This window comes from Ambystoma mexicanum, chromosome 7p (assembly GCF_040938575.1).
Source record: "Ambystoma mexicanum isolate Mex_15411 chromosome 7p, UKY_AmexF1_1, whole genome shotgun sequence".
In the NCBI taxonomy this organism is placed as follows: Eukaryota; Metazoa; Chordata; class Amphibia; order Caudata; family Ambystomatidae; genus Ambystoma; species Ambystoma mexicanum.
Genome location: NC_090939.1, coordinates 821533421 through 821546165, shown reverse-complemented (window position 1 = coordinate 821546165; position 12745 = coordinate 821533421). Strand labels below are relative to the sequence as shown.

Genomic DNA, 12745 nt, shown 5'->3' with positions numbered 1-12745 from the left:
TGCTGCGCAATGGTTAAGATGGGGCGATAATATTGGCACCACAAGACCCTGTCTGTTACCTAAACTGGAGAGCTTCTGCTCCTTATTCCCCAGCTCATATCCATAGACAGAGAGGGAAGCCGTGCTTAATGTGTAAGAAAATAAGTGCCAGGGCCCAAATATTGTCTAGCACGCTTGTGACAGTGCGGGCGAGCAGTTCCCCACCATTACTGCCACCACCCACAGCCGCTCCCCACAGTGTCCACGCATTTGGGGTTAAACGACAGCTTGCACCTGCTCATTGGGGTTGATGGATACTCTGGCTATCATCACCTTATAATCAATATGGGCCTGATGGCCTCATTCCGAGTTTGGAGGAAGCCATGGTGCTAATAGCACCATGGCTACCCCATTACCGCATAATAGGTCCGGGTTCCCTGAATGGAGACTTACCGGGTCATTCCAACCTTGGAGGACCCGGTATTTCCCCATTCAGGGAAGCCATCCCCATTCGAACCCCCATAGGGCTCAATGGGAATGGGGAGGGAGCTAATAACGGGCCCGTTATTAGATCCCTGGTCCTTTAGCGGGACCCGCTAAAGGACCTCGGAATGCGGAGGTAAGAATGCGGAGGCATCCTTACCAGCGCTGTTAACCCCTCACCGCCGCACTTGGAATGAGGCCCTGAGACAATAAGTGCTGGGGCTCAGAAATAAGTGCTGGGGCTGAGCCCTGGCAAACATCCCCACAAATTAAGCACTGTATATATCCTCAAGTTATTTTATCTTCGTACATTCGAGTCTCATGCCAGCAGTCAGCATTGGTGAAGGCCCTTCAGACGCCGTCCTCCGAAATTGAAAGTGGCCACTCAGGAAGCTGGGGAAGTGAGTCACGGGAGAAGCGATTCTGACTCACATGTTCTAGCTGCACTCTTCGCATAAGCTGCCAAGCGACTAACAATCCTGGGAGAAACTCGGTGCCAGGCCCAGTGTCAAAACAGGTAAGCGCAGTCTCCACAGATTCCCAGTTTTGCTTTGTCCAGATGTGTTGCTAGAATAAGAAAACCCATATGAACATGTTGCCTCCGAGTCCATCTAAGATATATTAAAGACACATATGGGTGTGCCAGCGTGCCTGTATTTGCTTACTTGAGTAGCTTTAGATCTGCATGAATTATTTACATTAAACGTGCCTTGCTGTACATAGCACACCTAGCTTCAAGATCTCTCATTGATCAAAACAAATACTCATGAAATGCTCTGTGTTCACTCTGTCACCAAAATCAGATTGTTTATTTATAAATGTACTGGCCAAATGGGACTGTGGATATGGTCAGTGGTTCTGAAGTTTTCCTTTGCGCTTTGTTGGCATGATTGATTGATTGATAGTTTATTTGTATAGCGCCTATGTGTTTCAAAGCATTGTCATTTGAGGCTCACCAGAAGTTGCAGTTGCCACCCCAGGCTCCCTTTTTGGTACTCCTGCCACTGTTCTTAGACTTCTGGGTCAGACCAAGCCCATGAGAGCAGTGCCATAGGGCAGTGGCGGAGCGGGAGGGTGAGGGGGCAGGGAGACGGCCACCTCCCCTGCATCCCCCCGGTGCCCACTGCGACCTCCAGCCTCCCGCTGGCACACTAGTATCCACCCCCCTAACCATCCCCACCCCCGTCACCAAAAGCTGCCTCTGGCACTGGCATAGGGAGAAAGGAAACGATGACCCATGGCACAACACTGGGGCATCAGAGGGTGCATTTAATATATGATGGTGCCACCCCAACATAAGAGGTTGTAACTTACTTATGATGCCTATACCAAGCATAGGAGGCTTTATCTGACCTTGGATGGCCTTGAACATCTGAGGCTACACTTGTGACATATAAGGGAAGCACCTGGGCCTGTTCGACTGTGCCATACACATGGTACCTGTGCCAGGTATAATGAGGAATTAACAGACATAAAAGGTCAGTCTTTAGTATTTGAGACTGCTCCTGGCATATGCTGCATAAGCATGACTGTACCTGGTATGTGGGGCTGTAACTGTCTGAAGATGGCAGTCCCCACATGTAAGAGACCACAGCCAGCATATTCAGGCATATGAAGTCAGCACCAAGAATGTGTGTGGGGTTGGGGGAGTTATGCAGCATATAATGAGTGCACTTGGCGTGTGAAGCTATAACTAACAAAAGATGAGAGCAACAGGCCACACACGACTGTATAGCCATAGGAAAGTGCCCCTGGCCCAATGCATTCCGATGTCTGCACCGTTGGCATATCATGACGCCACCAATGGAATGCTAAGGCAGTACTATACTTAAAATATGGTTGGGAACTAAAATAGTATTTTGTCCCCTTTAATGCTGTTATTTTATGAATCGCAAGCTCTTTTTGATCTGTAATATTACTTCATGTGATGCCATTTTGGGTAACTTGTGTGATGTCACTTGAAATGTAGTCATCAGGGACAATGGTTCTGACATCACATCCTGTGATGTCATCTAATGAGTAAAGTCACTTCTACTGCCGCAGGCATTTTGATGAATTGAGGTCCTTGCTTGTTAGGAACACTAACATCTGGCACAGGTTCATATTGACTGCAGTTCCCCCAAATCCAAAGGTTGCTGCACATTGGCCGGGAGAAGGCTATTCAATGTTTTCGCTATTTGCACATGCATTTGTGCAGTAACTCACACCGCTCCAAGTGATGTTATTATTTACCTTTACATATGACTGAGTAATAAGTGTCCAATGAGGATTTATTTTCACTACAGAATCCACATTATTGATACAATCACACCATTGCTAACTGGCCCCAAATCATTAGGGTCAACTGTCACCAGCCTTGATTACTTGGCTAACACTGTATAATGGGAACTAGAGGGCCCTTTCCTATAATGGAAAAATTGAAACTGGAAGCAAGGATGCTTACTCTGTAATATTGGGGGTCAGGAGGTTGTGCAACTTCCGAACAAGCAAGGGGGGATACCCAACTGCAGAATAGCTTGACGAGTGGGGGTCCATTACATTTTTAAATACTATGGGCCTCATTACACGGAAGGCAGTGAGCCATGGCGCTATTAGCGCCATGGCTCATGCCGGTAAAATACCGGCACCGCCTTGGCGGAAAGGGGATTTACCGCCCCATTCCAAGGTTGGAGGGGCGGTAAATCCCCCTTCTGCCATTGCCCTTCCCCATTCCCATTTCTGCCCCATAGGGCTCTATGGGAATGGGGAAGGCGCTAATTACGGCACCGCAATTTTGCGGTGCCGTAATTAGCTCCGAGGTCCCTTAGCGGGTTGGTTTTTAACGCCTGCAAAAAGCAGGCGTTAAAGCACCAACCCGCTAAGGGAACTCGTAGTAAGGCGGTAATGGTTAACGGTCACCGTTACCATTAACGGTGGCCGTTAACCATTACCGCCTTCCGTGTAATGAGGCCCTATAACATTAATAATAACTATATCCGACATGACTGTTGTGCATGCATATCTTTCATTATATTACTTTACATTTTCAGGTATGTCTCTGTCATAATTATCCAGGCTTGAACCAGGTTGGGGGAAAGTGAAACATCTCTCGCATTTCAGAAGGTTTGAGGTTCCTGGAACTATAAAACTTTTTAGGTGATTTCGGGCTGAAAAACGTCCAGGGTTAATATTATTATAATTAATATTATTATTATGGTATTCATTGAGCCGGGACATATATAGCTTTTAAAAGCAACGGAGCGCTTTACAGAGCTATACAACAGTATATTGTAATTGTAATTGGTTATTTATAACACGCTTAATACCCAGAGGTTTCTAATTGCGGACCTGGGGATAGAACCTGTGTTGCTCCGCATCATCTTGCTTCCAAGGTGAGAGCGTTGCCCCAAGCGATCCTCTCAGTACAAACGCATAACGGAGCGCTTTTCAGGTGTAAAAGCAGAACAGATATACAGTGTGGGGGTGGGGGATAGGATACAGAGGGGCGCAGAGGAGGAGTACAGCTTTAACGGGTGGTGGGGAGGAGCGAGGAGGGAGGTGTCTAGCGAGCCCGGTGGCGCAAAGGGTGACATACGTGCTGAGGAGGCTCAGCTACTTGAAGAGGTGAGCCTTGAGTTCTTTTTTTATTGTAGGAACATGGGGGCAAGTCTGATGCTGACGGGGAGGAGGTTCCATAGTCTTGGGGCACAGGCAGAAAAGGCTTGTTTTCTGGTCTGCTCCTTTTTGAAGCAGTGGATTTCAAGTCTGCACATGTCCTAGCTTCTACTGATGTGCTGTCCACCGGAGATGCTGAGTTCCTCACAGTGGTATCTGAGTGATTTGAGGGCAACTGCCTTATATATGATGCAGCAAGACTTGAAGGTGATTCGTGCATGCAGTGGGAGCCAGTGAAGGTCGATGAGGGCCTGAGTGAGGTGGTCATATCTGCGTTGACCTTTGATGAGGCGTGCAGCCGCATGTAAGACACTTCTCAAGAGTATAAGGGAGGACAACGGGAGGCCTTCGAGGAGTGCATTGACCCCATCCAGGTGAGGTAGAACAGTGTTTGAATGGTGGATCTAAAGCTGTCCGGAGGGAGGAAGGGCTTGACTTTCCGCAAGAAGGAGAGCTGATACCAAGCTGTCTGAGTTTTCTTAGCTATGTGTGTATTGAAGGAGAGATGTTTGTTGATGTGGAACCTGAGGGACTTGCCACAGGAGGTGAGCTCAGGTGTGAAGCCCTCAGAGTTCATGGTTGATAGCCAGGTCTGTATGTCTGGGTGTTTAGTGTTGTTTGTGAGGAGTAGGAATTCGGTCATGGAGGGGTTGAGCTTCAAGTATGCACCCGATATCCAAGGCTGGATCAAAGAGAGGGAGGTTTTGACCCTATGGATGTCCTTGATGGAGTTGAGCTTGAGGTCTAGCTGTGTGTCATCTGCGTTTTGGTGGATGAGGATGTTTTGTGTGGCAGGAGGGCTCTCATCGGCTCCATGTATAGATTGAAGATCACTGGTGAGAGGAGGAAACCCTGCGGGACTTCACAGGTGACAGATAGCATTGGTGATCTAGAGGAGTCCATCTGAACAAACTGCTGGTGGTTGGCGAGGTAGGACTTGAACCTGCGCAGAACAAAGTTGCTGATCCCCATGGGACGATGTAGGGTGTCCGTGAGTGCCTGCTGTTCTACTGTGTCAAAGGTGGCTGAGAGGTTGAGTAGAAGCAGGAGGGAGGAGTGGCCATCGTCAAGGATGTTGAAGGCATCGTCAACCACCTGTATGGTTACCGTCTCTGTGCTGCATCTGGATCTTAACCCGGATTGGTAGGTTTGGAGGAGATTGTTGGTGTTGATGTGTTGCTGCAGTTGTGCAGCTACCTCTTTCTCGAGGATCTTATCTTGGAAGGGAAGATGGGTGATGGGGCGATAGTTAGCTAAGTTGTTGGGATCCAGAGTGGGTATCTTTAGTAGAGAGAGGATTTGTCCTGTTTTTAGGGTCGATTGGAAGGTTCTGTGAGTTAGGGAGCTGTTGTTGATCTTCATGTAGGGAAGTAAAGCTTCTGGGGGGAGGGTCTTGAGAATGGATGCTGGGAGGATGTCATCTGTATACAATGTGGATTTGAGGGTGGCCAGTATTTCTAGCAGGTCTTCTGTCGAGACCGTCTTGAATGTTGTCCAGGGAGTGGAGATTGTGCGAGAAGGGACGTGAGGTGGGTCTGTGGATGCAGAGCTAGTGTCTATGTGATGGTGAATACTGCTGATTTTGTTGATGAAAAAGGTGTTGATGGCAGTGGATTTTCCGATGGAGTGTCGTATGGCAGAGTCGGGTAGCGGATTGACGCAGTGCTTGACTGCTTTGAAGAGGGCTCTGCTTTTGTTGGCAGCTTCTGCTATGGCATTCTGATAATAGGAGGCCTTGGCTGTGTTGATTAGTTGTCGGCAGGTTTCTCTGAGTTCCTTGAGGAGCGCCAAGTTGGATGCGGTCCTGGAGCAGCGCCAGGTTTTCTCTTGTTTCCCGATTACTCTTTTGCTGAGGTTGAGTTCTTGCGTGTACCATGATGCTGACGGTTTTGGTTTGCAGGTGCGTTGTTTCAGAGGCACGTGTCGGGCGTTGGAGGTTGAGAGGATGGCATTGAGTGCTTCCAATAGATAGTCACAGTTTAGTTGGGGGTGTTCGGTCCATGTAAGGTTGAGCAGGGACGTCATTTCACCAAAATGCTAGGGGTAGCGGAAGTGACATCATGCGACCCTTGACCTCTAATGACATAACAGGAAGTCATGTCATTTGATCCCACCCCAAAGTGATATCGTGGGAGGTGATGGAACACGATGTTTCACCCCTTCACAAAACAAGAAGTGTCATCACATAGTATTGTTCCTAAGTACACTATGAAAAATACGGTTACGATATCACTATAATGTGATAAACATTTAATTCAAGAATGGATCACCATAGGTATTGTTAATATCAGTGTGTATAGGCCCATATTACCAAATTATTGTGAATGCAAGCAGATGTCCAAGGCCAATTGATAATGATGTATTATTATATAGCACTTATGCTTAAGCGCTTTACATAGAAAAATTATACATACAATATCAACCAACCTGTGTTGGTACTTATTTATCGACATCAGAAGGATGAAAGGCTGAGTTGAGGTGTTTAAGAACCGACTAAATCAGTGACTCACCCACTGAAGTGTGCCTGAAATAAACCTTTAATGAGTCTAGCAATTATTGCACAGAATTCCAGAAAGACAGGTTATTTGGTGTTACTATTTAGGGCCACTGCTTGTGGAACGCCTGTTTTTTTAATTTTTTTTTTTTAAGAGACCTGAACAAGAAAACCAGCCACTCGAGAAGCAAAGAGCCACATGGCGCTGGCCACAGCTCAACACCTCGAATTAAAATAAATAAATAAATAAATGACCTTTTTTGCAAGATTTTTTTTAGGAGGAGCCAGAGAGACTACAGGGGTAGCAAAGGAAACCTCAGGGGTCGCAGTTGCGACCTCTGGCGAACCCTAAATGATGTCCCTGTGGTGGAGGTTGGCAAGGTCTTCTGTGAGGGTTTCCACTGGGAATTTCTTGAAGGAACTGATGGTTTGTCTGATGGGTTTCTGCTGGGAGTGCTTGACTGCGGTGGTGTGCAGGATGTCGAAAGGCACGGCTAAGTGGTCAGACTAGTCAAACGGGAAAGGAGAGATGTAGTGGAGGGAAGACAGGGCAGTGATGATTAGGTTAAGAATGTTACATTTCTCGTGTGTTGGGTCTTTCGTATACTGTGTGAGGCTGAGGGTGTCGAGAAGGCAGAGGACAGCTTCCTTCATCGATTTGGTGGCCTTGGTGCCTGAAAGGTTGAAGTCACTAGGAATGTTGTTGGTGTGCGTGGGGGACATGGTGGTGGCCAGGTCAGTGAAGTCTGCGATGAAGGCAGTGTTGAGTTTGGGTGATCTGCAGATGAGGTGGAAGGTGACTGTGTCCATCGGTGAGTGCGGGAAGTGGCAGGAGAGGACTTCAAAAGAGCCAATGTTGTCAACGTCAAGTCTGGTGCAGGGCCACAGGTCTTGTGGATGACTGCAAGGCCTCCGCCTGTCTTGTTCGGCTGGTCTCTGTGTTGGATGCTGTAGCTATCGGGTGCAAGGACGTATAGGTTGTGGTTTAAGGTCGGTGTCAGCCAGGTCTCTGCGATGAAGATGGCATCAAGGTTGTGTGTAGTGGTGAGGTTGGCAATGTCTGCTGCATGGGTAATAGCTGGGGGATGTTGGCAAGCATAAACCTCTGTGTTGTGGATGGTGAGGGGTGCTGATGGATTTTGGGCTGATGTGGATGAGCTTGCAGCATTGCTGAGTCCATGCCTTAGAGGAGGGGTGATGTCATTGACGTTGGCATTGGCTGGTGATGGTGGGGATGGCCTGTGGGGATGGAGGGAGGAAACACATGATGGCACATGCTTACTTGTTGTCTGAGCAGGTGTTCAGGCCCTGGGTCCTCCCTGTCCAAACAGGTCCAAACAGGAATTGTCCTTTTCTTCATCTGCCCTTCACTTCGGACGCCCGGGCGAGAGATGCCCACGATCTAAGAGTTAAGAGCAGAGGCTAAGAAGTTGGGTGGGATTAGAACATGTGACCTAGATCCACATGCACCTGCTCACCAACTGCAAAGGAAAAGAGGCTGGAGGGCTGCATAAGGGTTCAAAGCATACATGGGTACCACAGAAGAGGGCAGGCTGCTATTCCCCACAGGACATTTTTTTTAATTCTATTTCAAAATCGAGTACCTGCTTAATGTTAAAGGTATTCGTACCGCGTACCGTCACCACTGATGTGGTCCCCAGGCGCTCTGGTGGATCTGAATAGGAGGGTGTCAAGTTTTGGGGGCGTTAGTAGGGTGTAGTGGGAATAGGAAAGTGAGAGTTGTGATGTCCTGTTGGCCGCCTCAGTTCGTTTTGCACCGTTCGATGAGCTTAAGTGCGGTTTACCATCCATGCCAGAATTCCCATGTGCTGTTGTGGCCAGTTATGTGTTGTTAGTCTGTTTTTGCAATGTGGTGAAGTGCATGCAGATTGCTGTGCAGAGAGGTGGTTGTGTTTCTGTATGTTGAGTATGCGGAAAGTTGAAATTTTAAGATACAGTTAAAATGGACTTTGAAGTATTTGTTGATTTCTTACCACTTTTCCTTTGCGTTTGTGCGCTCTACTTTGATTGCTTAGTTGGAAGGCATGCTGCGTGGTCGGAGCTCTTTTTTGTGTGGCCCCAGTGGTTTGTGTATCTAGCTCATATCGCTTCTTCCCTGCCCTGCGGCAGGTGTAGTATTGGTCACAGCGCTTGTTCTTTATTGTCCAGCCTGTTGGTTGTCCCCATCTATCCAAGTATCCTTTGGGATTGGTGGCGTGTGGGTCTGGGTGGGCGGTGCATACCCACCCCCGCTTTTATACTGGAGGGGCAGGTTAGGGTTCATGGTTTCCTTCAGGGTTATTCAAGGTTTCGTTGTTGACCTTTCTTCCTAGTTGATTCCTCCTGAATAAGGAGCCGAGAGCCAGGTTTTGAGTAGTTTTCTGAACTCCAAATGAGTCCTTGTTTTGCATGTGTTTTTTGGAATTACATCTCTATTAATAGTGAGAGCCGGCCCTCTAAAACTGTAGAGAAAATATTCTTTTAACTTTCCAGTACAAGAATCCCCTCATCCTAGAATTTGGATTATGAGCAGTTGCTTGTGCTATAAAAACTTTTTTTTTCCTATATGCAGTTCCCGCCCATGCTAGAAATTGAAAAGATATTTATTCTATTTAAACCTCTAACTTTTTCTTTTATAAGCAAAGGTGCCAACCAGTGCCTGAAGCAGTATTTTACTCTTTCTGGCTGGATATAAGCACTGGCACAACCCTGGAAGTCACAAGAACAAGGATGGAGAAGAGAAGGGCGGTTAGAAGGCAATTTTGGAATAGTTTGCTTCCTCCACAAGTTACCCACAAATATTTATGGGCTACCATATTTTAAAGGGGTGAACTTTGAATATTCTCAGGTCACTGTTGGGACAGTTATAACATTCCAGCAAAATACTTTTATTTGGAAATAAAACCTTGAAGTTTACAATAAATACAAATGTAATTGCAGACTAAACAATACACATTCGAATTCGTGACACACCTCTGGGGCAAACACAAAAGTTATTAAAAAAGATAAAAAAATAACAAGGAGAGCTAAACTCGCAGCCTTAGTAGATAAAAACACCAAAGATTCGTTTTTTTCATAATAAAGTTTGGAATTTCTTTCACAACAGCCACGTTCGATGACTATAGCGAGCAGTCGCAAAGATCACTGGCGGAAACAGGGAATGAGTTAAAAACAACATAGCAGCTGTTAAAGTGTGAGTGCTTGCTTATCTTAAAATCAGGTTTAAATACAATAGTCTCAGCCTCTGCAATTTTTCACATAACAGAAAAAAATCAAAATTACCCAATCTCAAACGTGAGTAGATAGATCTCTCGAAGGGTGGGCTGATTTTGTCTAAATATTGCTTAAGCCCAAACTCTAGGATATTAGCAGCATATACACAGTCAAAGTTATTTGTAGAGGCGTCAACAAGCACTAATTCCATGGCTCTGTACATTGCAGAGAGTTTAGATTTAATAAGAACAGAGCAGGCCCTGCCCCTTGGGCTACACCACATCTCGCTTAACACCAAGTCATTAAGCAGCATCTTGATATGGGCCTTCAATTAGAGGCTTTTGAGTCTGTTTAAGGACATAAGGTGCAGCAATGCCTCCCTGGATTTTTCCAACCTTGGTTGAAACCAAATCCTTAACCAGAAAAAAAACGGGTTAAACATGGCCCGGGAGACAATGGGGATAATATCAACCAAGTGAGTAGATGCAGATGGAGCACTATTGGGAGAAGTAGAAGTTGTTTTAAAAATGTGTTTTCTTTAATGTTTAATTGACCCATCTTTACGTGGCCCCATAGCTCGGACCCATATACTACGGCTAGGAGAATCTTTTTGTCATAAAGGACATGGGCAGGGGACAGGGCTCCAATATCATGACTAAGGTAAAAGAAAAACTTGTGGCACCACAGAGATTTTCCAAGTTTATTGCTGCCTTATCGAACTGAGCCCCCCAAGCCTGGGTACTCTTACCCCAAGATAGTCAAAGTGAGCCACTTGTTCTATTATCACACCCTCAACTTTCAGGGGAACCAATTTCTGTTTAAAAGCAGAAGGGCTAAAAAAACATTGATTTAGTTTGACTAACATTCAATTTTAAATGGAGCATAGAGGATTTGGCCAAGAAAATGGAAAGTGATTTTTCTAGGCCATGAGGGGTAGACGACATTAAAACTGCGTCATCCGTGTAAAAAAAGGGCCAGGTAATTACAAGAAGCCAATTTCGGGCATACCTGGACCCCACTCAAACCATCAATTATTCCTGAATATAAATGTTAAAAAGGAGTGGGGCCAGGACACAGCCTTGTCTTAACGCCCCTAAGAATTTCAAATTGATCAGCAGTCTCTCCACCCAGTCCATAACGAACACAGGCAGTTGTGTTTGAGTACAGCTCGGCCAAAACATGGATTGGGTGGTGCCCCTTGTCTAGACAGAATTGGCCACAGTATTCCCCTTGAGGCAGAATCAAAAGCATTTCTACGGTCAAGAAAAACCACATATACATTAATTTTTAGGAGGGATGTGTACTTTTGGATTATCAACGACAGAATTAAACACTGGTCAATTGTGCCAATATTTTTTCTAAACCCTGCCTGTAAGTCTGACATGATGTTATATGTATCTACCCACCCTTGAAGATGGTTTAGAATTATCTTACCAAATAGCTTCCCCACACCATCTAACAAGGAAATTAGGCGATAATTTAAATGCTTGTCCCGACCTCCCTTTTTATAAATTGGGACAATTACTGCTTTACGACAGGGGTCATGAATGACCCCCACAGAAAGGATGACATTAAAAACTTTAGCTAGGACCGGCGCCAAGATTTTGCTCTCATTTTTAAATATATGAATAGGTATTGAGTCTGGGCACAGTGCCCGGCCACCCTTCGTTGAAGCCAATGTCTTGTCCACCTCATTAACAGTAATGATCAGGGGGGCTAAATCCCTCGTGTGAGAGGGAACACCTAGAAGTGGAGGAGTGAGGGCGTCTCAATATAGGTCTGAAAAATGAGATTTCCACACCCCACCACTAATACAACATAGGGGAGGTTGGACAGAATGGGAGTCTTTGTTAGAGACCAGTTTCCAAAAGAAAGAAGTATCCCCTAACTTTAGGGCAGTATAGGGAGCTCCCCATCTCTTGGCTACGAATTCTCTCTTTTAGATGAGAGTACACGCCTAGGCTTGAACCAACACACTGTTCAATTGCTTACTTTGCAAGGCAGAACACATCGTCATACCATCTAGCCTTTCTAATAGGTCCCTTTTTTGGGGCTTTAATGGGAACAGTTACAAATGGACAAATCTTTATCATCGTCAATTCAAAACTAGCCATAATTGCCAAATTAGTGGTGTCCGCCTCGAGGATTGTTTCCAGATTAGGGAGGATTGCATCATAAATGTGTGGCAACATGTTGCAGTTCATTAGATTAGACCATTTCAGGGATTTACGAGCGTTGCCCTCGATCCTTATCTGTGAGAACGGAGGTCAGAACCGATAGTAGGGCAGGCCAGAGCGATCGACAGAGGGAGATGAAGACTCTGCACCTCTGAAGAATCTCAAATTTGCTTATTCTAGCACAATCTTTGGCAAAAATTCAAATGTAATCAATGAGCGAATGCCCTTGTGACCACTAAAGGACAGTGAGAATACTTTGCTACTGGGGCGATGGTGTGAAAAGGTGAACTAGCATGCCAACAAGCGGGTAAGCTCCAGGGTCCATAGCAGTGTCTTCCAAGGACAGGACCTTTGCCTTGATCGCCTTAAACAAATCCACCACTTCACTTAACCATAATTCCACCTTCAGAAGGACCAACTCTTTCAGGTCCATGAACATTTCTTCAATTTTTAGAGATAAATCCAACCCATTCATAGGGGCGACCAGCTCTCCCACACTAGTTTGTGTGCTCCTATCATAGGATGGCATCACCGGACAAGGTGGAACCAAGTGCACACGTTTTTTCAGCGGGTTGGGTTTCCCCGTTGCCTTCCTCTTCTTTCTATGTTGGACAATTTACCAGGATGGGACACTCGGAACAGGAATAAGAGGGTTTGAGGTTGGCAGTACTGGGTGAGGAACTGGAGCCATAGTAGATCTAATGCCTTCAGAGAGGCAGACAAATCGATTGGAGAGAATGATAGA

The 12745-nt window shown here is 46.0% G+C and overlaps 1 protein-coding gene across 1 annotated transcript in view; it reads left to right on the top strand.

Moving 5' to 3' along the window:
* The first annotated feature begins 909 nt into the window (after positions 1-909).
* LOC138526343 (interleukin-5 receptor subunit alpha-like) overlaps positions 910-12745 on the top strand; it is a 427945-nt gene continuing 416109 nt past the window's right edge. Inside the window, exon 1 of the mRNA XM_069636979.1 lies at positions 910-979. The gene's annotated coding sequence lies outside the window, so the exon portion shown is untranslated. The remainder of the gene's footprint in view (positions 980-12745) is intronic.